The sequence below is a fragment of the Hemitrygon akajei genome, chromosome 12, assembly GCF_048418815.1.
Source record: "Hemitrygon akajei chromosome 12, sHemAka1.3, whole genome shotgun sequence".
Taxonomy (NCBI): Eukaryota; Metazoa; Chordata; class Chondrichthyes; order Myliobatiformes; family Dasyatidae; genus Hemitrygon; species Hemitrygon akajei.
This window is the reverse complement of record NC_133135.1, coordinates 88624168-88648499: the sequence shown is the minus strand read 5'-3', so window position 1 is coordinate 88648499 and position 24332 is coordinate 88624168. Positions and strand designations below refer to the sequence as shown.

Here is a 24332-nt window from a genome sequence, read left to right as displayed (position 1 = left end):
CTGGAAGACCCTAAAATGTGTGAAGAGTGTCTGCAATATTCACATCCCAGCCAATGTATACACTTGGAACACAGCTTCTAAAGGTAGGTTGTAATTTCTCTTATAAATTATCTGGCTCTATGTATCAACCTGCTTTGCCATGCACTGGTTTTGATCTCTACTAGTCTCCATCAGCCACAATCTAACATGACTAAGTTGTTAACTATTGAATCTGGATTTCAATCTAATAGCTACTATTCAACCTCCATTTCAAGTTTTACTTCTGTAAATGAAACATTGGAGCAGTTACTAAATTGACATTGAAACAATTATTAGTCCACTCTTTTAAGTTAGTTAACATGAAATTAAGTCACTTTCACTGTTTTTTTTTCTATATGAGGTGTTAGGTACACGCAGCCCTGTAAAAGCATCAGCAGCAATAGAATATACCTGGAGTCTGGTTTTGATGTTAACAAAACACTATTTTAGTGACTATGTCATATAGTAACTTAAACCAAGTAAATCTAGAGTTAACGGTGTTATGCTTATATAGATGTAAATATATAGTTCCCAAACTTATTTAAGCTCAGGTGGCAAGAGTTACAGTCTTACAATGGTATGTAAGAAAAGTTCAGTTCAGATGCACAGGTTAATTAATGTGAGATGTTTGTAATCCAAAGGCGAATGTTGCGAGAAAGCAATTATGTCGATATTCCAGATTCCACGACAGCAATACAAAATAACAATAGCAGTAGGTTTTATCTCCGAAGTTGTTCCACTCCACACACGAAGTACCACCGACAGTGATCTTTAACGAAAATCCTTTCAACACAAGTGGTACCACACCTGAATTCAGCTACAGGTCATTCCAAAGTGGTGGCCACAGGATACTCAAACAGAGTCCACGTATGGATTGTCACCAACAGTAGCTGATCACAAAGGGGACCATCTTCAAGGGAACCACCACCCAGGCAAGGGTCATCACACTGGTAGATTCCACAAGGTTACCCCAATCACACACAACATGATAGCCACTTATGCAGTTCCACAACATACAAAATAACTACAACGGTGATTTGCCACAGGGGTGCCTTTCTTCAGTGAACTACCACACCCAGACAAAACGTAAACACACACATGATAGGTTTCCCCTCACCAGAGAACCCACTCACACTTTCGTATCTGAATGGAAACAAACTCACCCTCACAGGCTACTGGGAGAGAGAGTCCAAACAGTTTTCTCTTTGAAACTAGGTTTCTTCTGTTTCAAACCTTCCTCTCCCCTACTCTCTCTGCAAACTTGTTCTAGTTGCAGCACTTGTGAGAGTCATTTATCAATACTCTGGATCGATCTCAACTCACCCCTTTTGGGCTACTTAAAGTTTAAACCAGAGACCAACTCACTGGTGTCTTTCATTGACCAAAACCATCTCGACTCTGACTATGTATCTGTGACTGTCCTTGTAAAAAGTAAACAAGCTGCAGAGAAACCATAACATTGATGATCCATCAAATAACTCCACTTCTCTCACCATAGTAACCAAGCAACTTTGTAATCAGTAGAAATCCAACAGTGTCTAAAAGTCAACTCATTCTCTCGGCGTTTTAAAGTGACAGTCCACAGAAAAAAATGAACTCTAGGGGTATATTAACATAGGACTGGCTTTATTAATTGTTGGGAATAGTGCTTTCCATTCAGGTGCAAAAGAGAATTAGAATCAGCTTTATTACCACTGTCTCATATGATGTGAAACTTGTTTTTGGCAGTGGTACAAAGCAAATACAAAATTAAAATACATTACTAAATAAGTAGTGCAAAAAAATGAATGAGCTAGTGTTCATGTGTTCACGGACTGTTGGGAAATCTGATGACAGAGGGGAAGAAGATGTTTCTGAATTGTTGGGTGTGGGTCTTCAGGCTGCCCTACCTCCTCACTGGTAGTAATGAGAAGAGGGCATGTCCCAGATGGTGAAGGATTTTAGTCATGGTGCCACCTTCTTGAGGCACCACTTCTTGAAGATATCTTTAACAGCAGTGAGGGTTGTAGCTGTGATGGACCTTGCTCAGTTTCTGACCCTTTGTCACCACTGTACACATGTATAAAGTTGGAATGATTCTCCTATCAGCATTATTGTTATCCTTGTTGAACTGTCTTCTCATTTAATATTCTGACACCTAAATCTTTAGTCACGCTCATTTAAAAAAAAATATTCTTAATTTTTTATATATATCCAGTTTGGAGTGGCAGTTCCCTATAAGATAATTTTAGCTGTTAGGATCTGAGGGTAGAACAGAAGGCAGAAATCAAAGATAGGATTCAGGCAAGGCAGTATTTAGGAAAGCATTTAAGGGTGCAAGTCTAAAACCAGTGCCCTAATCTCAAATAATGGGAGAGACAATATGAGGGCAAAGCTGGCAAAAATGGACTAGAGAAACTAATTTACAGGAGTAAAGCAGAGGACTTCTATTGCAATATTTCTTGGATCTATGCATAGGTATATTCCAAGGAGAAAGAAGGGAGAAATCCGAAATGACCTTTACACTAAGGATTAAAATAAAGTCCCAGGCAAAATAAAGTGGTGAAAGAGGGCCAGGCCCTGGACTCTAACAGATTGTATTCAATCCTGCAGAGATACTAAGTAGAATGGTTGTAGTTCACCAACAGCCCCCCTCTTCTGGAGAAGTCCTGGAGGATAAGAAATCAACGAATATAACTTGTGTAATAAACAGAAGGGAGATAGTAAGTGGGATATTTTCATCTACCATCCCACTAGCCTTTGTGTCCAGCACATAATTCTCCATAACCTGCCATCTCCAAAGGGATCCCACCACGAAGCACATCTTTCCAACCCCCTCCACTTTCTGCTTTCCACAGGGATCAATTCCAATGTGATTCCCTTGTCCATTTGTCTCTCCCCACTGATCTCCCTCCTGGTACTTGCAAGCAGAACAAGTGTCACACCTGCCTCTACACCTACTCCCTCACTTACCATTTAGGGCCTGAAACAGTCCTTCCAGGTGAGGTGACACCTTCATCTGTGAGTCCATTGGGGTCATCAACTGTATCCAGGGATCCTGGTGTGGCCTCCATATATCGGTGAGACCCATTGTAGATTGGGAGATTGCTTCATCGAGCACCTACGATAAAGTAGGTGCCAGAAAAAGTGGGATCTCCCAGTGGCCACTCATTTCAATTCTACTTCCCATTCCCATACCAACATGTCAACCCATGACTACCATGATGAGGCCACAGTCAGGTTGGAAGAGTAACACCTTGTATTCCATCTGGGTAGCCTCCAACCTGATGGCATGAACAGCAGTTTCTCAAACTTCTGATAATTACATCCCCCTCCTCTCCTTCACCATTCCCCATTCCTATTTCCCTCTCTGATCTCATCTCCTTACCTGCCCATCACCTCTCTAGGTACGCCTCCCCCTTCCCTTTCTTCCATGGTCGTCTACCCTCTCTATTAGATTCCCTTTCTCCAGCTCTTTGCTTCCCCCTCCCCCTTTCTCAGTTTTACCTGTCACCTGCCACCTTCTACTTCTTTCTCTTTTCCACACCACCTTCTTAATCTGACTTCTTATCTTTTTTCCCAATCTTAATGAAGGGTCTGGCCCGAGATGACGTTTCCTTTTTATCCATAGATGATCCCTGGCCTGCTGAGTTCCTCCAGCATTTTGTGTGTGCTGCTTGGACTTCCAGCATCTCCAGATTTTCTCTTGTTTGTGATAGATTCTGCCAGTTAGCTTGACATCTGTCGGGGTAGAGAGAAATACAGGAATCTATTATTAAGGAGGTACTAAGAGGATATTTTTAAAATTGATAGGACAATCAAGAGGACTCAACGTGGTTCTATATAAAGGAAATTATAGTTGATAAATTTGCTGGAGCCCTTTTATGGTGTAATATAGAGCTGGATAAAGGAGAACAAGTAGATGTACACTGGACATTTACTTAATGCTCAGGAATGAGAACATTGATAAGAGTTGATGAAAATAGGGTCATTTAAAAGCATTATATAGAAATGTGTTGCTGATAACACTATTGTGCCAAAAATCCCAAACTTCTGTTGGCACACTTCCACAACAAATGGCCTACAAATCAGTGTGGGGAGGTTACCAGTGAGGACTAATATTGCGTAACCTGCAGGCAATAGCGTGGCTGTTCAGTGCTAAATGGGCCTTCGGGCTCCATCTTTTTGGCTCAATAATGTGGGGACTGGGTCTGGGTGATCTGTCACTGTATTACTCATCGCTGACAGTTCTGGCTCATCCCCCCTCCATACATACAGTGTCTATAAAAAGTACTCACCTCCCTCCCCTTGTAAGTGTTCATGTTTTATTGTTTTACAACATTGAAACACAGTGGATTTAATTTGACCTTTTTGGATACTGATCAACAGAAAGACACTTCCATGTCAAAAGGAAAACCAATCTCTGCAAAATGATCTAAAATTACACACTTGAAACAAAATAATTGATTGCATAAGCATACGCTCATTTAATATGACACAGAAAATCATCACCAGTGCAGCCAATTGGTTTTAGAAGTCATACATTTAGTTACATGGAGATCACCTGGTGTGCAGTCAAGATGTTTCAATTGATTGTAGGAAAAAGACACCTGTATCTGGAAGTTACAATTGCTGGTGAGTTAGTATCCAGGCAACATCTACCACAATGAGACAAATGAACATTCTAAGAAACTCCAGGAGAAGATTATTGAAAAGCACAAGTCAGGAGATGGATAGAAGAAAATTTCCAAATCACTGTATGTCCCTTGGAGTACAGTTAAGTCAATGATCAAGAAATGGAAAGAATATAGAAAAGCTGTAAATCTGAGCAGGCAGTCATCAAAAAACTGAGTGACTGCACAAGAAGAGACTAGTGAGGGGAGGCCACCAAGGATTTATTACAACTCTGGAGGAGTAACAAACTTAAGTAGCTGTGATGGGAGAGACTGTGCAGAGAAAAACTGTTGCCCGGGTGCTTCACCCGTCGCAGCCTTAAGGGAGAGAGGCAAAGAGAAAGCCCATGTTGAAAAACTCACATGAAATCTCAACCAAAGTTTGCCAGTAGGCATGTGGGAGACTCTGAAGTCAGCTGGAAGAGGTTCCATGGTCTGATGAAACCAAAATTGAGCTTTTTTGGCCATTAGACTAAATGCTATGTTTGGCATTAAGCCAAACACTGCACATCATGGAAAACACACCATCCCTACTGGTAAGCATGGTGGTGGCTGCATCATGCTGTGGGGATGCTTCACTGCAGCAGGCACTGGAAGGCTTGTGAAGGTAGAGGGTAAAATGAATGCAGCAAAATACAGGGAAATCCTGAAGGAAAATCTGATGCAGTCTGCAAGAGAACTGCGACTTGGGAGAAGATTTGTTTCCCAGCAAGACAATGACCCCAAGCATAAAGTCAAAACTACACAGGAATGGCTTAAAAACAACAAAGTTAATGTTCTGGAGTGGCCAAGTCAGAGCCCAGACCTCAATCCAATCAAGAGTTTGTAGCTGGACTTGAAAAGGGTTGTTCACTCATGATCCCCATGCAATCTGATAGCTTGAGCAGTTTTGTAAAGAACGGAGAAAAATTGCAGTGTCCAGATGTGCAAATCTGATAGAGGTCTATCCATACAGACTCGAGGCTGTAATTGCTACCAAACATGCATCTACTAAATACTGACTTGAAGGGGGTTATTAATTATGTAATCAATTATTTTATGTTTAATAATTGTAATAAATTTAGACCAATTTGTAGAGATCTGTTTTCACTTAGACACGAGTCTTTTCTGTTGATCAGTGTCAAAAAATCCAAATTAAATCCACTGTGATTCAATGTTGTAAAATAAAAAAAACATGAAAACTTCCAAGGGGAGGGGATGAATACTTTTTACAGCCACTGTAATTGCACCATGGGCTGCAATGGTCATCCTCTCCCTGCCCAATGGTTGTTTCCATGTTGCTCTAGTTAATTTCAACCTAATGTACTATGCCAAACTAACATCAATGAAGGATAGGAATGAAATGGTAATTTTTTTTCACATTGTAATCAGAACTAGATAGATTGGTGCTAAGGCTTCCAAAGTTGAGTTTATTCCAAAATCAACTTTATTGTCATACGCTCAAGTACATATAAGCACAGCTGCAATGAAAAACTGACTGGTGGCAGCATTACAAACACACAGCATCCTGCAAGCAGCATTCACAAGAAAAAACAAAAACTGTATATCATTTCTGTTAATGCAAGAGAACACAATTATAACAAAAAAAAATCAATTTCAATCTAAAAGCGTCAACTATTCTCAATTTATACCAATGACTTGGATGAAGGATTGATATGTAATGCAGCCATGCTTGCTGATGATACAAAGAAAGACGGTTGTGAGGAGGATAGGAAGATCCCGCAAATGGATACACCTTTCACCTTCCAGCTAGCTTCTTCCCCTCCCCCCACCTTATTCTGGTATGTTTCCCCCTTCCTTCTTGGTCCTGAAGAAGGGTCTCAGCCTGAAACATTGATTGTTTATTCCTCTCCATTGATGCTGCCTGACCAGAGTTGCTCCAGCGTTCTGTGTGTGTTGCAATGGATACAGATCAATGGGTATGAACAAGAAGCTACAACATGGAATATAGTATGGGAAATCATGAAGGTGCTGACTTTAAAGGGAAGAACAAGAAAGCGAATTATAATTTAAACAACGAAAGTACAGAATGTCGTCGTTCAAAAGGACCTATGGAAAGCGGCCTGTGAGTGAGTGGGCCAGTGAAGGAGTGGAGATTTGAGGCTTTGACGAGAAGAGGCGGAGGACGAGTTTGTTCCCAGTTAGTCTTTACAATGCCTCCTGAGACAGTGATGTGTCTCTCCTGCTGGATGTGGCAGTCTTGGGGGAACTCCCCTCTCCCGCAGAGTCACATCTGCCAGAAGTGCATGCGGCTGGGTGATCTGGAAGACCGTGTGAGGAATCTGGAGCAGCAGCTGGATGACCTTCAACTCATAAGGGAGAATGAGGCAGTCATAGATGAGAGCTACAGGGAGGTAGTTACACCTAGGCTGCCGGAAGCAGGTCGTTGGGTGACAGTCAGAGGAGGGAAAGCGAAGGTGAGTAGACAGGTAGTGCAGAGCACCTCTGTAGCCATTCCCCTGAATAATAAGTCTACCATCCTGGATACTGTCGGCAAGGATGACCGACCAGGTGTGAGCCTCTGGCACTGAGTCTGACCCTGTGGTGCAGAAGAATGGGACGGAGAAGAGGAGAGCTGTCATCATTGGAGACTCAATAGTCAGGGGAGCAGACAGGAGATTTTGTGGACGTGAGAAGGACACCCACATGGTTTGTTGCCTCCTGGGTGCCAGGGTCCGGGATGTCTCTGACCGGGTCCATGACGTCCTGGTACGAGAGGGAAAGCAACCAGAAGTCGTGATACATGTTGGTACCAATGACATAGGCAGGAAGAGGGATGAGGTCCTGAAGACTGAGTTTCGGGAACTAGGCAGAAGGCTGAAGAACAGGACCTCAAGGGTGGCGTTCTCAGGATTGCTGCCAGTGCTACGTGATAGTGATGGTAAGAATTAGAGGAGATGGCAGTTGAATGTGTGGCTGAGGAGTGGTGCAGGGGGCAGGGATTTAGATTTTTGGATCATTAGGATCTCTTCTGGGGAAGGTGGGACCTGTACAGATTGGATGGGTTGCACCTGAACTTGAGGGGGAGCAACATCCTTGCAGGTAGGTTTTCTAGCATGGTTCGGGAGAGTTTAAACTAATTTGCAAGGGGGATGGGACCTGAAGCGATAGAGCAGTGAAAGAAGTGCATGGAGTAAAGCCAGATCTAACATATAGAGAGGCTTTGAGGAAAGAGAAGCAGAATAAAGGGTGTAAAGGTAGTAAGGTAGAAGGGCGAAACTGTGTGTATTTCAATGCAAGAAGCATCAGGAACAAAGGTGGTGAACTGAGAGCTTGGATACATACATCGAATTATGATGTAGTGGCCATTATGGAGACTTGGCTGGCACCAGGGCAGGAATTGATTCTCAATATTCCTGGATTTCAGTGCTTTAAAAGGGATAGAGAGGGGGGAAAAGGGGGAGGAAGGGTGGCATTATTGGACAGGGATACTATTACAACTACAGAAAGGGTGGATAATGTAGCAGGAAACACGAGGAAATCTGCAGATGCTGGAAATTCAAACAACAACACACACAAAATGCTGGTGGAACACAGCAGGCCAGGCAGCATCTATAGGAGAAGCACTGTCGACGTTTCGGGCCGAGACCCTTCGATGTCGACAGTGCTTCTCCTATAGATGCTGCCTGGCCTGCTGTGTTCCACCAGCGTTTTGTGTGTGTTGTAATGTAGCAGGATCCTCTTTTGAGTCAGTATGGGTGGAAGTCAGGAACAGGAAGGGAGCAGTTACTCTACTGGGGGTATTATATAGGCCCCCTGGTAGCAGCAGAGATACCGAGGAGCAGATTGGGAGGCAGATTTTGGAAAAGTGCAAAAAATAACAGGGTTGTTATCATGGCTGACTTTAACTTCCCTAATATTGATTAGCACTTGATTAGTTCCAAGGGTTTAGATGGGGCAGAGTTTGTTAAGTGTGGCCAGGATGGATTCCTGTCACAGTGTGGATCTCTTGCAGGATGTTAGGGATAAATTTGTCCTGGTGAGGAAGATAAAGAATGGTAGGATGAAGGAACCATGGGTGACAAGTGAGGTGGAAAATCTAGTTAGGTGGAAGAAGGCAGCATACATGAGGTTTAGGAAGCAAGGATCAGATGGGTCTATTGAGGAATATAGGGTAGCAAGAAAGGAGCTTAAGAAGGGGCTGAGAAGAGCAAGATCGGGGCATGAGAAGGCCTTGGCGAATAGGGTAAAGGAAAACCCCAAGGCATTCTTCAATTATGTGAAGAACAAAAGGATGACAGGAGTGAAGGTAGGACCAATTAGAGATAAAAGTTGGAAGATGTGCCTGGAGACTGTGAAAGTGAGCGAGGTCCTCAATGAATACTTCTCTTTGGTATTCACCAATGAGAGGGAACTTGATGACGGTGAGAACAACATGAGTGAGGTTGATGTTCTGGAGCATGTTGATATTAAGGGAGAGGAGGTATTGGAGTTGTTAAAGTACATTAGGACGGATAAGTCCCCGGGGCCTGATGGAATTTTCCCCAGGCTACTCTACGAGGCGAGGGAAGAGATTGCTGAGCCTCTGGCTAGGATCTTTATGTCTTAGTTGTCCACGGGAATGGTACCAGAGGATTGGAGGGAGGCGAATGTTGTCCCCTTGTTCAAAAAAGGTAGCAGGGATAGTCCGGGTAATTATAGACCAGTGAGCCTTAAGTCTGTGGTGGGAAAGCTGTTGGAAAAGATTCTTAGAGATAGGATCTATGGGCATTTAGAGAATCACGGTCTGATCTGGGACAGTCAGCATGGCTTTGTGAATGGCAGATCGTGTCTAACAAGCCTGATAGATTTCTTTGAGGAGGTGACCAGGCATATAGATGAGGGTAGTGCAGTGGATGTGATCTACATGGATTTTAGTAAGGCATTTGACAAGGTTTCACACGGTAGGAATATTCAGAAAGTCAGAAGGCATGGGATCCAGGGAAGTTTGGCCAGGTGGATTCAGAATTGGCTTGTCTGCAGAAAGCAGAGAATCGTGGTGGAGGGAGTACATTCAGATTGGAGGGTTGTGACTAGTGGTGTCCCACAAGGATCTGTTCTGGGACCTCTACTTTTCATGATTTTTATTAACGACCTGGAAGTGGGGGTAGAAGGGTGGGTTGGCAAGTTTGCAGACGACACAAAGGTTGGTGATGTTGTAGATAGTGTAGAGGATTGTTGAAGATTGCAGAGAGACATTGATAGGATGCAGAAGTGGGCTGAAAAGTGGCAGATGGAGTTCAGCCCGGAGAGGTGTGAGGTGGTACACTTTGGAAGGACAAACTCCAAGGCAGAGTACAAAGTAAATGGCAGGATACTTGGTAGTGTGGAGGAGCAGAGGGATCTGGGGGTACATGTCCACAGATCCCTGAAAGTTGCCTCACAGGTAGATAGGGTAGTTAAGAAAGCTTATGGAGTGTTAGCTTTCTTAAGTCAAGGGATAGAGTTTAAGAGTCGCAGGGTAATAATGCAGCTCTATAAAACTCTAGTTAGGCCACACTTGGAGTACTGTGTCCAGTTCTGGTCGCCTCACTATAGGAAGGATGTGGAAGCACTGGAAAGGTTACAGAGGAGATTTACCAGGATGCTGCCTGGTTTAGAGAGTATGCATTATGATCAAAGATTAAGGGAGCTAGGGCTTTACCCTCTAGAGAGAAGGAGGCTGAGAGGAGACTTGATAAAGGTATACAAGATATTAAGAGGAATAGATAGAGTGGACAGTCAGTGCCTCTTCCCCAGGGCACCACTGCTCAATACAACAGGACAAGGCTTTAAGGTAAGGGGTGGGAAGTTCAAGGGGGATATTAGAGGAAGGTTTTTTACTCAGCGAGTGGTTGGTGCGTGGAATGCACTGCCTGAGTCAGTGGTTGAGGCAGATACACTAGTGAAGTTTAAGAGACTACTAGACAGGTATATGGAGGAATTTAAGGTGGGAGGTTATATGGTAGGCAGGGTTTGAGGGTCGGCACAACATTGTGGGCCAAAGGGCATGTAATGTGCTGTACTGTTCTATGTTCTATGACCTAGGGTTGTAAGAAAAAATACATGCAAAACAGAATGCAGCTACAGCAAGTAATTAAAGCAGCTAATAGGAAAGTTGGCCTGTGTTGCAAGGGGTATAAAAGTAGGGATGTTCTGAAGCAATTTTACAGAATTGGAAGAGGTTGCAGAGGGTTGTAGACTTAGCCAGCTCCACACAGACACAACCCACCCTGCCATATTCAAACAGTTCTTCAAGAACTTGGCATCAATCATTAAATTCCCTTGCCTTCCAGGACATGCCCTCTTCTTGTTACTACTATCTAGGAACTATACAGCAACATGAAGATCCACACTCAACATTTTCACTTCACCATAAAAAACTTCTGAATGGCCCATGAGCATTACATCATTAGTCCTTTGTGCGATATACTATTTTGTAATTTATAGTAATATTATGTCTTTGTATTGTTTCTACCAAACAACACACTTCATGTCATATAAGATAAGGATAATAAACCTGATTCTGATTGCTCATGGAGTACCACATACAGTTTGTACTTCTTATTTAAAATGTACTGCCATTGAGGATGTGCAGAAAAAGTTCACGAGGCTGATACCTAGAAAGCAGAAGTTAAGACCATAAGACATAGGAGCAAAATTAAGCCATTTGGCCTATTTCATCATGGCTGATCTGTTTCCCTCACAACCCCATTCTCCTGTCTTATACCCATAGCTTTTCATGTACTGACTAATCAAGAATCTATCAACCTCTCCCTTAAATATACTCGATGACTAGGCCTCCATAACTGCCTGTGGCAACAAATTCCACTGATTTACCACCCTCTGACTAAAGAAATTCCTCATCTCTGTCTAAATGGGCATCTCTCTAATTTGAGGCTGTGGCCCTCTATCCTAGACTTCGTCACCAAAGGAAAATTCCTATTCACATTCACTCTAGGCCTTTCAAGACCCGATTGGTTTCCATAAGATTCCCCCTCATTCTTCTAAATTCTAGTGAGTACAGGCCCAAAGCCATCAATAGCTGCCCATATGATAACCTTCTCATTTCTGTGAATTATTCTTATGTACCTCCTCTGAACCTTCTCCAATGTCAGCACATCCTTTCTTAAATAAGGGGCCCAAAACTACTTGGAATACTCCAAGTGAGGGCTCACCAGTGCCTTTGTACAGCCTCAGCATTACATCCTTGCTTTTATATTCTAGCCCTCTTGAAATAAATGCTAACATTGCATTTGCCTTACCACCAATTCAACCTGCAAATTAACCTTTAGGGAATCCTGCACGAGGGCCCCAAAATCCCTTTGCACCTTGGATTTTTTAATTTTCTCCCAATTTAGAAAATAATCTATGCTTTTCTTTCTTCTATCAAAGTGCATGCCCATACACTTCCCAACACTATATTCCATCTGCCACCTCTTTGGCCATTCTCCTGATCCATCTAATTCCTTCTGCGGATTCCCTGCTTCCTCAACCTTATCTGCCCCTCCACCTATCTTTGTATCATTTGCAATCTTGGCCACAAAGCCATCAAATCCATCATCCAAATTGTTAACATACAACTAAAAAGAAGTAGTCCCAACACAAACCCCAGACGAAATGCAACCCAGGGTACTGAAAGAAATAGCAAAGGTTACAGTTGAGGCTTTGGTGATAATTTACCAAAGTTTTCTGGCAGGTCCTAGCAGATTGGAAGAAGACGAATGTTATGCCACTGTTCAAAAAATGACATAGGCAAAAAGCAGGTAACTATAAGCCAGTTAGTTTAACATCTGTAGTTGGGAAAATGCTTGAAGCTATCATTAAAGAAGAACTAGCAAGGCATCTAGAAAGAAATAGATCCACCAGGCAGACGCAGAATGGATTCAACAAAAGCGGGTCCTGTTTGACAAACTTACTGGAGTTCTTTGAGGATGTAACGAGCGCAGTGGATGGAGGGGAACAGATGGATCTTATTTACTTGGATTTGCAGAAGGCTTTTGATAAGGTGCCACATAAAAGACTTATCCATAAGATAAGGATGCATAGAGTTGGGGTGATCTATTAGCATTGAGAGAGAATTGGTTAACCAATAAAACTCAGAGAGTTGGGATACATAGGTGTTACTCTGGTTGGCAATCAGTGGTGAGCGGTGTGCCGCAGGGGGCAGTGCTGCACCTGCAACTGTTCATTAACTATCTGGAAGAGGGGATCAAGTGTAGTGTATCTAAGTTTGCTGATGATACTAAATTGAGTGGAAAAGCAAATTGTGTAGATACAGAGAGTCTGCAGAGAGATATAGATAGGTTAAGTGAGTGGGCAAGGTTCTGGCAGATGGAGTACAATGTTGGTAAATGCGAGGTCATCCACTCTGGAAGGAAAAGTGGAAGATCAGATTATTGTTTAAATGGTAAAAGTGCAGCATGCTGCTGTGCAGAAGGACTGGAGTGTTCGTGCATGAATTGCAAAAGTTTGGTTTGCAGGTGCAGCAAGCTATCAACAAGGCAAATGGAATGTTGGCCTTCAGTGCTAGAAGGATTGAGCAGGAAGATTATGCTACAACTGTATAGGGTACTGGTGAGACCACATCTGGAGTACCGCGTGCAGTTCTAGTCTCCTTACTTGAGGAAGGATATACTGGCTTTGGAGGCAGTGCAGAGGAGGTTCACTAAGTTGATTCCAGAGATAAAGGGTTAGACTATGAGGAGAGATTCAGTCACCTTGGACTGCACTCACTGGAATTCAGAAGGATGAGAGGAGATCTTATAGAAACATATAAAATTATGAATGGGATAGATAAGATAGAGGTGGGAAATTTGTTTCCACTGCTAGGTGAGACTAGAACTAGGGGACAATTTAGGACAGAGATGAGGAGGAACTGCTTTTCCCAAAGAGTAGTGAATCTGTGGAATTCTCTGCCCAATGAAGCAGTGGAGGCTACCTCTGTAAATATATTTAAGACAAGGTTGGGTAGATCTTTGCACTGTAGGGGAATTAAGAATTATGGGGATGAGTCTATTGTCAGATCAGCTATGATCTTATTGAATGGCGGAGCAGGCTCGATGGGCCGGATGGCCTATTCCTGCTCCTATTTCTTATGTTCCAATGGAACACCACTAGTTACCGGCAGCTACTGCAAAAAGGATCCCTTTACTCCCACTCTTTGCCTGCTACCAATCAGCCAATGCTCTATCTTTGCTAGTATTGTTCCTGTAATACCGAGCTCTTATCTTGTTTAGCAGCCTCATGTGGCACCTTGTCAAAAGCTTTCTGAAAATCCAAGTACACAACATCATTGATTCTCCTTTGTCAATGCACTTATTACTTCTTCACAGAATTCCACCAGATTTGTCAGTCAAGATTTTCCCTGAAGGAAACCATGCAGACTTCCACCTATTTTGTCATGTGCCTCCAAGTACCCCAAAACCACATCCTTTACAATCAGCTCCAACATCATTCCAACCAGTGAGGTCAGGCTAACTGGCTTATAATTTTGATTTTTTTCCCTGCCTCCCTTGTTAAAGTCGAATCTGAATAAAATTCGGGAGACTAGCTTCTTATAGTTACAACAGTTTATTGCGCACCCTCCTGCAGGAGTTTGAGATCCAGTTGTCAAAGGGAAGTACTGCCACCGTCCGACAAGTGGGCCCGTTTCCTCAGGTTACAGCCATATATTTATACATAGTAAGCCCCATACATTATTGTTGCAAGATGTTATTTGAAATGGTACGCCCACCAAATCTGTTGGTGCAAAACTTAGTCAGTCATTAGAAATGGGGATGATGCCGGAAGATTGGCATATTGTTCATGTGGTTCCATTGTTTAAAAAGGGTTCTAAGAGTAAACCTAGCAATTATAAGCCTGTCAGTTTGACGTCAGTGGTGGGTAAATTAATGGAAAGTATTCTTAGAGATGGTATATATAATTATCTGGATAGACAGGGTCTGATTAGGAATAGTCAGCATGGATTTGTGCGTGGTAGGTCATGTTTGACAAATCTTATTGAATTTTTTGAAGAGGTTACGAGGAAAGTTGATGAGGGTAAAGCAGTGGATGTTGTCTATATGGACTTCAGTAAGGCCTTTGACAAGGTTCCGCACGGAAGGTTAGTTAGGAAGGTTCAATCGTTAGGTATTATTATTGAAGTAGTAAAATGGATTCAACAGTGGCTAGATGGGAGATGCCAGAGAGTAGTGGTGGATAACAGTTTGTCAGGTTGGAGGCCGGTGACTAGTGGTGTGCCTCAGGGATCTGTATTGGGTCCAAAGTTGTTTGTCATATACATTAATGATCTGGATGATGGGGTGGTAAATTGGATTAGTAAGTGTGCAGATGATACTAAGGTCGGTGGCGTTGTGGATAATGAAGTAGGCTTTCAAAGCTTGCAGAGAGATTTAGGCCAGTTAGAAGAGTGGGCTGAACAATGACAGATGGAGTTTAATGCTGATAAGTGTGAGGTGCTACATTTTGGTAGGAATACTGCAAATAGGACATACATCGTAAATGGTAGGGCATTGAAGAATGCAGTAGAACAGAGTGATCTAGGAATAATGGTGCACAGTTCCCTGAAGGTGGAATCTCATGTGGATAGGGTGGTTAAGAAAGCTTTTGGTATGCTGGCCTTTATAAATCAGAGCATTGAGTATAGGAGTTGGGATGTAATGTTAAAACTGTACAAGGCATTGGTAAGGCCAAATTTGGAGTATTGTGTACAGTTCTGGTCACCAAATTATAGCAAAGATTTCAACAAAATAGAGAGAGTACAGAGAAGATTTACTAGAATGTTACCTGGGTTTCAGCACCTAAGTTACAGGGAAAGGTTGAACAAGTTAGGTCTTTATTCTTTGGAGCATAGAAGGTTGAGGGGGGACTTGATAGAGGTATTTAAAATAATGAGGGGGATAGATCGAGTTGATGTGGATAGACTTTTTCCATTGAGAGTAGGGGAGATTCAAACAAGAGGACATGATTTGAGAGTTAGGGGGCAAAAGTTTAAGGGTAACACGAGGGGGAATTTCTTTACTCAGAGAGTGGCAGCTGTGTGGAATGAGCTTCCAGTAGAAGTGGTAGAGGCAGGTTCGGTATTGTCATTTAAAGTAAAATTGGATAGGTATATGGACAGGAAAGGAATGGAGGGTTATGGGCTGAGTGCGGGCCAATGGGACTAGGTGAGTGTAAGCGTCAGACGGACTAGAAGGGCCGAGATGGCCTGTTTCCATGCTGTAATTGTTATATGGTTATATGTTATATGGTTACAAATAAGAGAGTCTGCTAGATCAAGGCTTAATTACAGGTGGATGTGCTGTCCAGTCCTTATCAGTTATTCCCTTTGCTAGGCCCTGACTTAATTACAGATGGATGTTCCTTCCTGTCCTTATTGGTGAGCCCTCCTCTCCCCTACTCAAACGAGGGTACAATGTACAATGTTATCAAATTCTCAATGTCTCTCTACAAGCCAGAGAGAACTGGTAATGAGCCTATCTTAGCTGGCTGCTGAAGACAGAGTTTACTTCAGTTCAAAAATTCCTATTCAGTCCCAATTATTCTTTTAGCCAGAAGTTACATAGGTTCAAAATGTTTTTTTTATATCCTCAATTCCTCACCCTCCCTTCTTGAAGAATGGAGTAACATTGCAATTTTCCAGTTTTCTGGAACCCATTCCGGAATCTATTGATTCTTTAAACATTATTATTAATGCCTCTACAATCTCTTTAGCTAACTCTTTTAGAAACCTGGGGTGTAGTCCATCAGGTCTTAACTACTTTCTGACCGTTCCCAAGCACTATCTCCCTAGTGATAACAAACTTCTGGCATACTACAGCACTAGTGCATTCCTCAGTGAAGACTGATGAAAAATACTTATTCAGTTCATCTACCATTTCTGTGTCCCCTGTTACTACTCTCTAGTGTCATTTTCCAGTGGTCCAATATCTGCTCTCACTTCTTTTACTCTCTATATATCTGGAAAAAAAGCTTTTCGTATCATTTTTGATATTATTGGCTAACTTGCTTTCATATCTCATCTAGTGGACTGACACCTCCAGTTAGGCCGGAACCAGCACAACCACCGTCTCCGGTGCAATCACCACTGGCACCTGTGCAATCACAGCCGGTGCTACGTAGATCGCAGCGACAGATTTGACCGCCCACCTGATAGACTTAACCTGTAAATATACTTGTAAGAAACTTCGCCCAATGGGGACTCTCTTTTAAAACAAGGGGGAGGGGGGTGAATGTGGTGAACTACATATACCTGTCTGGACACGCCCCCCCGCTGACTGCTCCTGTGCCTTCTCCCACTGACTGTGGCTCCTCCCACAGACCCCGGTATAAAGGCGATTGAGGCCTGAGCCCTGCCCTCAGTCTCCAGGATGTAGCCTAGTGGTCAATTGCTGCTTGTTCTTTCTTCCAGTCAATAAAAGCCGATATCTCGCCTCACGTCTCAGAGAGTTATTGATGGTGCATCACCCCCCCATATGGTTTTTTAAAATTTCCCAATTCTCTAACTTCCCACCAAGTTTTGCTCAATTATATGCCTTCTCTTTTGCTTTTATGTTTGCTTTCACTTACTTTGTCGGTCACAGTTGCCTTCAGAGTACTTTCTCTTTCTTTGGGATGTAACTGTCCTGCACCATCTGAATTGCTCCCAGAAACTCCAGCCACTGCTGCTCTGCCGGCATCCCTGTTAGTGCACCCTGACAATCAACATTGGCCAGCTCCTTTCTCATGCCTCTGTAATTCCCTTTCCTCCACTGCAACACTGAATCTTCTGACTTTAGCTTCTCCCTCTAAAACTGCAAGGTGAATTCTATCATATTATGATCACTGCTTCCAAAGAGTTCCTTTACCTTAAGCTCCCTTATCCAATCCGATTCATTATACAACACCCAATCCAGAATTAATGATCCCTTAGTGGGCTCAACCACAATCAGTTCCAAAAAAGCCAGCTTGGAGCTATTACACAAGTTCTCTCTCTAGGAATCCAACATCAACTTAATTTTCCCAATCTATCTACATACTGAAATCCCCCATGACTAATGTAACATTGCCTTTTTGACTGCTTTCTCTATCTCCCACTGAATTTGTAGACGATACCCTGGCTACTGTTCAGAGGTCTGTAAATACTTCTTATCCGTGCAGGTTCTTAACTCTGTTCACAAGGATTCTACACCTTCCAATCCAATGTCACCTCTTATTTAGGATTTGATTTCATTTTTTACTGGCAGAGCTACTCCACCTTCTCTAAATACCTGCCTGTCCTTTCAATAGATTGTGTATCCTTGGATATTAAGTTCCCAACTACAATTGTATTTCAGCCGTGACTCCATGATACCACAACATCATACCTGCCAACCTCCAAATGCACTACAAGATCATCTACCTTATTTCATATGCCGCATGCAGTCAAATATAGACCTTCAGTTGGAGGTGGAGTTATGATGGCAGTCAATGGTGACTTCTTGGAGTTCATCTGCAAAAACAGCTTAATTTCTTCCAACCTCACTCCTTCCAAATGCTCTGCTCTCTGCACCAATCCCAACCTCACTATAAAACCCGCTGATAAGGGGTTGTAGCTGTTGTAGTCTGGCGTACTGACCTCTACCTGGCCGAGGCACAGCGACAACTCTCTGATACCTCCTCTTATTTACCCCTTGATCATGACCCCACTAAGGAGCACCAGGCCACTTTCTCCTATACCATCACCAACCTTATCAGCTCTGGGGATCTCCCATCCATTGCCACCAACCTCATAATTCCCACACCCCGCACTTCCCGTTTCTACCCCCTACCCAAGATCCACAAACCTGCCTGTCCAGGTAAACCTATTGTCTCAGCTTGCTCCTGCCCCACTGTGGTGAACTACATATACCTGTCTGGACATGCACCCCCCCCCCCCCCCCCGACTGCTCCTGTGTAAAGGTGATTGGAGGCACTGCTCCGCCCTCAGTCTCCAGGATGTTGTGTGATGGTCTCTTGCTGCTGATAGTGCTCTCTTCCAGGTAATAAAAGCCTATCTCTCGCCTCATGTCTCCGAGAGTTATTGATGGTGCTTCACCCACCGAACTCATTTCTGCATACTTTGACACTGTTTTATCCCCCCTTTGTTCAATCTCTTCCCAACTATGTTCGTGACACTTCTCATGCTTTGAATTTTTTCAATGATTTTAAGTTCCCTGGCTCCCACCACCTTATTTTCACCATGGACGTCCAGTCCCGATATACCTCCATCCCCCACCAGGAAGGTCTCAAAGCTCTCCGCTTCTTTTTGGATTCCAGACCTAACCAATTCCCCTCTACCACCACTCTCCTCCGTCTAGTGGAATTAGTTCTAACTCTCAATAATTTCTCCTTCGGCTCCTCCCACTTCCTCCAAACCAAGGGTGTAGCCATGGTCCGCATTGGTCCCAGTTATGCCTGCCTTTTTGTTGGCTTTGTGGAACAGTCCATGTTCCAAGTCTATACAGGTATCCGTCCCCCTTTTCCTTCGCTACATTGACGACTGCATTGGTGCTGCCTCCTGCATGCATGCTGAGCTCATTGACTTCATTAACTTTGCCTCCAACTTTCACCGTCCTCAAATTTACCTGGTCCATTTCCGACACCTCCCTCCCCTTTCTTGATCTTTCTGTTTCCATCTCTGGAGACGGCTTATCTACTGATATCACAGCTACCTGGACTATTCCTCTTCCCAACCTGTCTCTTGCATAAATGCTATCCCCTTCTCACAATTCCTCCGTCTCCGCCGCATCTGCTCTCAGGATGAGGCTTTTCATTCCAGGACAAAGGAGATGGCTTCCGTTTTTAAAAAAAAGGGGCTTCCCTTCTTCCACCATCAACTCTGCTCTCAAGCGCATCTCCCCCATTTCCCGCACATCTGCCCTCACCCCATCCGCCCGCCACCCCACTCGGGATAGGGTTCCCCTTGTCCTCACCTACCAGCCTCCAGGTCCAACTTATAATTCTCCGTAACTTCCGCCACCTCCAACGGGATCCCACTACCAAGCATATCTTTCCCTCCCCCCCCTTTCTGCTTTCCGCAGGGATCGCTCCCTACACGACTCCCTTGTTCACTCGTCCCCCCCCGTCCCTTCCCACCGATCTCCCTCCTGGCACTTATCCCTATAAGCGGAACAAGTGCTATACCTGCCCTTACACTTCTTCCCTCACCACCATTCAGGGCCCCAGACAGTCCTTCCAGGTGAGGCGACACTTCACCTGTGAGTCGGCTGGTGTGGTATACTGCGTCCGATGCTCCCGGTGTGGTCTTTTATATATTGGTGAGAACTGATGCAGACTGGGAGACCTTCTAGCTGAACACCTACGCTCTGTCCGCCAGAGAAAGCAGGATCTCCCAGTGGCCACACATTTTAATTCCACGTCCCATTCCCATTCTGATATGTCTATTCATGGCCTCCTCTACTGTCAAGATGAAGCCACATTCAACACCTCATATACCAGCTGGGTAGCCTCCAACCTGATGGCATGAACATTGACTTCCCTAACTTCCGTTAACGTCCCTCCTCTCTTTCTTACCCCATCCCTGACATATTTAGTTGTTTGTTTTTTTTCTCTCTGTCCATTACACTGCCTGTTCTCCAACTCCCCCTTTCTTTCTCCTGAGGCCTCCCATCCCATGATCCTTTCCCTTCTCCAGCTCTGTATCACTTTTGCCAATCACCTTTCCAGCTCTTAGCTTCATCCCGCCCCCTCCGGTCTTCTCCTATGATTTCACATTTCACCCTCCCCCCACTACTTTCAAATCTCTTAGTATCTTTCCTTTCAGTTAGTCCTGATGAAGGATCTCGGCCCGAAACGTCCTAATAGATGCTGCCTGGCCTGCTGTGTTCCACCAGCATTTTGTGTGTGCTGTTTGAATTTCCAGCATCTACAGATTTCCTCGTGTTTGTAATTTCTTCCTCTGATGTCTCTTCTTTTCCTTTTCAGGGTTGATGGGGTTATGTTGAAGACCCTGACTTGTTACACCCAGACTTTGGCTCTTTGGACCAACCACTTTTTGAAATCCCAAAGACGTGGCCTAGAAGACAAGCGCACCTTTGGTATTCTGAGGCTTCGCAGCCCCGTGGACAGGCTGATAGTTTCTTTCTCTCTCTCTCTGTCTCTCTCTCTCTCTCTCTCTCTCCCCCGCTCTCCCCCTCTCTCGTTGTTGATTCTCTAGTCGGAGAAAAAATGGCAGCATGACAGACTTTATCATTGTAAATTAGTGAGTTGTTTTGTTATATCTCCCTTATCACTGTGAAAGGTGTCGGGTGAAGATTAGTTTGTTGTACTACAGATTGTGGTCTGTCTTCGGGGCTTTGCTATTGCTTGCTTGGTGGGGTGGAGGGGACTGATGCTTTTTTATGTACATGGGTGGGGGTGGGGGGTAGGACATTCCTTTGCTGCTGCTTGTACATGGGTGGGGGGAGTAGGACGGCTTTGGGTTCTGAAGTTTTTACCCTCACTCATTCTTTAGGGCACTCTTCTGTTTTCGAGGATGTCTGCAAAGAATAAGGGTTTCAGGATATATATTGTATACATTGCTCTGATAGTAAATGAAATTATTGAAACTTCAGTCCGTATTTATCACCCTTTTCAATTCTGTCCCTCTTTTACACAAGAAGAAAGTTTGCATAGTTGGGAAGATTCTCCTTTAATTCTAGAATAAGAGGTGATTTTATTGATTCTCAGGGCATTGAGTCATAGAGTGCCACAGCACAGACTGGGAGGATGGATTCCAAAAAGGTACATCAGGGTTGGCAGGATGGATGATGAGAGTAAATATGTTTTATTATTGCCCCAATTTTTCAAACATCTCAGTAAGAGCTACTGTATTTCAATGCCTTTCTATTTCAGATCCCAGTTTTGTAAGGTAAAGGACAGTAGTTTAAACCATGCCATGCTTCTTGCTGAAAAAACAAATGATAACACTTATATTATCAAACCTAGTGCACTCATTGTGTATGTGGGGCATCAGTAATCTTGTTATGATTTCAGTACATTTTCTGCAATGTAGCATAAAATCTGGTAACTTCAAGGTAAATACTTTCCAATATAGGAACAGTAGTTCATACTCCATGATGTATGAAGTAAAAGAAAATAAGTTGGGCTATTGCACAATATTATAATGTGAGAGTAATTACATTCAGAAATGCTATGAATGTGCCACGGAAGCATAGAGGTTAGTGCAACACTATTACAGCTCAGGCCATTGGAAAGCAGAGTTCAATTCCAGCGTCCTCTGTAGAGTCACTGTGCATCCTTCTTGAGGAATGTGTGGGTTTTCCTCGGGTGCTCCAGTTTCCTCCCATACTGAGTATGTTAACTGGTCATTGTAGATTGTCCTTGGATTTGGTTGGAGTTAAATTGGGGCTGTGGTAGTTGCTGGGTGACGCAGCTCAAAGAGCTGGAAGGGCCTACTCCACGCTGTATCTCAAATATAAAACAATTATTATTAGGGTGCCACGGTAGCGGGTGGTTAGTGTGACGCTAATACAGCGTAAGGTGTCAGAGCTTGGAATTCAATTCCAGTATCTGCTGTAAGTTTGGACATTCCTTCCTGTACGTACATGGGTTTCCTCCCACAGTCCAAAGACATAATTGGTTAATTGGACATTGTAAATTAGGCCAGGGTTAAATTGGTGGGTTGCTGGACAGCACAGCTCAAAGGGCCACCATATCTCTACATAAAAAATCAAAATGACAGATACCTCATTTGTTTCTATGTCTATCACTCCTTATTTATACTTGTTATAAATTGAATTAAGGATAGACATTGAGCACTGTCTAGCAAATGTTAGACAGATAGGAATTGGGGTAGAACTGTGAAAGATAATAAGGGCTCATTGGTGGTGTTCTTAAGAGCCCTGGCAACTTTTTTTCATCTAAACAATCTTTCTTGTCACAGAGAGCTGTGAATCTCTTTCCTAGTGGTTATGGAGGTGAAATTACTACAGCTGCTTCAGAAAGAATTTTCAAAGAATTATCAGGAAATTGAGGGCCATGGAAAATTGGTACTGAATTGAGGCCAGCCATGATCATACTGAATGGTGGGGCAGGCTTAGGAGCTAAGTGGCCTAGTCCTATGTGCTCAGTCCACTGCTGTTCACTCCGCTGACCCACAACTGTGCAGCAACACACAGCTCGAATTGCATTAATAAGTTCGCCGATGACATGACCGTGGTGGGGCTCCTCTGCAAGAATGACAAGTCGGCATACAGAGAGAAGGTGCAGTGGCTAACAGACTGGTGCAGACCCAACAACCTGTATCTGAATGTGAACAAAAGAGATGGTTGTTGACTTCAGGAGAGCACGGAGCGAATACTTCCTGCGATGGCTTCCCCGTAGAGATTGTTAAGAGCACCAATGGTTTCTTGGTGTTCACCTGGCGGAGAATCTCACCTGGTCAACACCAGCTCCATAGCCAAGAAAGCCCAGCAGCATCTCTACTTTCTGCGAAGGCTGAGAAAAGTCTATCTCCCACCCGCCCCCCATCCTCACCACATTCTACAGGGGTTGTATTGAAAGTATCCTGAGCAGCTGCATTACTGCCTGGTTCGGAAATTGCACTGTCTCGGATCGTAAGACCCTGCAGCGGATAGTGAGGTCAGCTGAAGGGATCACTGGGGTCTCTCTTCCCGCCATCACGGACATCTACACCTGCTGCATCTGCAAAGCTAACAGCATTGTGAAGGACCCCACGACCTCATACAAACTCTTCTCCCTCCTGTCATCTGGCAAAAGGTACCGTAACATTCAGGTTCTCACGACTAGACTGTGTAACAGTTTCTTCCCCCAAGCCATTAGACTCGATTCCCAGAGTCTAGTCTGACACCAACCTACACACACACATTCTACTGAATACCACTCCACTCCCTTTGCAATTTTTGCTAATTTCTTTCTCAATTCCTGCTAAAACATTGTTTACATTTACATCATTTGTTATTATATTGTAATTTGCCCTTTACTGTGCCTATTGTCTTGTTTATTAATTATTGTACTGTCTTGTACTGTTTTGTGTACTTTATGTAGTCCCGTGTAGGTCTGAAGTCTAATATAGTTTTGTGTTGCTTCATGTAGTCTAGTGTAGTTTTGTGTTGTTTCATGTAGCACCAGGGTCCTGGAGGAACGTTGTTTTGTTTTTACTATGTACTGTACCAGCAGTTATGGTTGAAATGACAATAAAAGTGACTTGACTTATAAAAGGCTAGGTTTATTCCTACCATTACCCAAATTGCTGGGTGAACTCAATGGGTCAGGTAACATCCATGTAGGGAAATAGTTATGTTGCTTTGAGTGGAGAAGGTCACTTGCCTATGTCTCTCCAAAGATGCTATCTGACCTGTTGAGTTCGCCCATCTTTTGCTCCAGATTCCAGTATCTACAATCTCTTATAACTCGAGATTTACCCTTAGTCTTTAAGATAAAAGAAAACCTGTGGTTAAGCGAACCTTAAAATGCTGATAACAGTCAGGTCAGTTGAAAGAGACGCAGGATTGGTGTTTCGGGTTGTTAAAGTGAATTGTATCTCTCACTACAGATGCCGACTGAGCATTGATACATTTTCTGTATTGTTAATGCCGGGGCTCTTCACCTGTTTTATCCTTGCACTATCCTTTCCACCCATCCGTTTGCCACAGCATGGCCCGAGAAAAGCGTAAGGGAGCTGTCCAGCCTGGGAATTACCAGTTACCCTGGCGATTCGGT

General features: G+C 43.5%; 1 long non-coding RNA gene across 1 annotated transcript; it reads right to left on the bottom strand.

The window, feature by feature from the left end:
* Nucleotides 1–1623: 1623 nt before the first annotated feature.
* LOC140737278 (uncharacterized) lies at nt 1624–24325 on the bottom strand. The gene is made up of 2 exons (XR_012101094.1): nt 24220–24325; nt 1624–3738 (listed from the first exon to the last, which is right to left on the bottom strand). It is a non-coding gene; the product is annotated as an uncharacterized lncRNA (long non-coding RNA).
* Nucleotides 24326–24332: the final 7 nt, after the last annotated feature.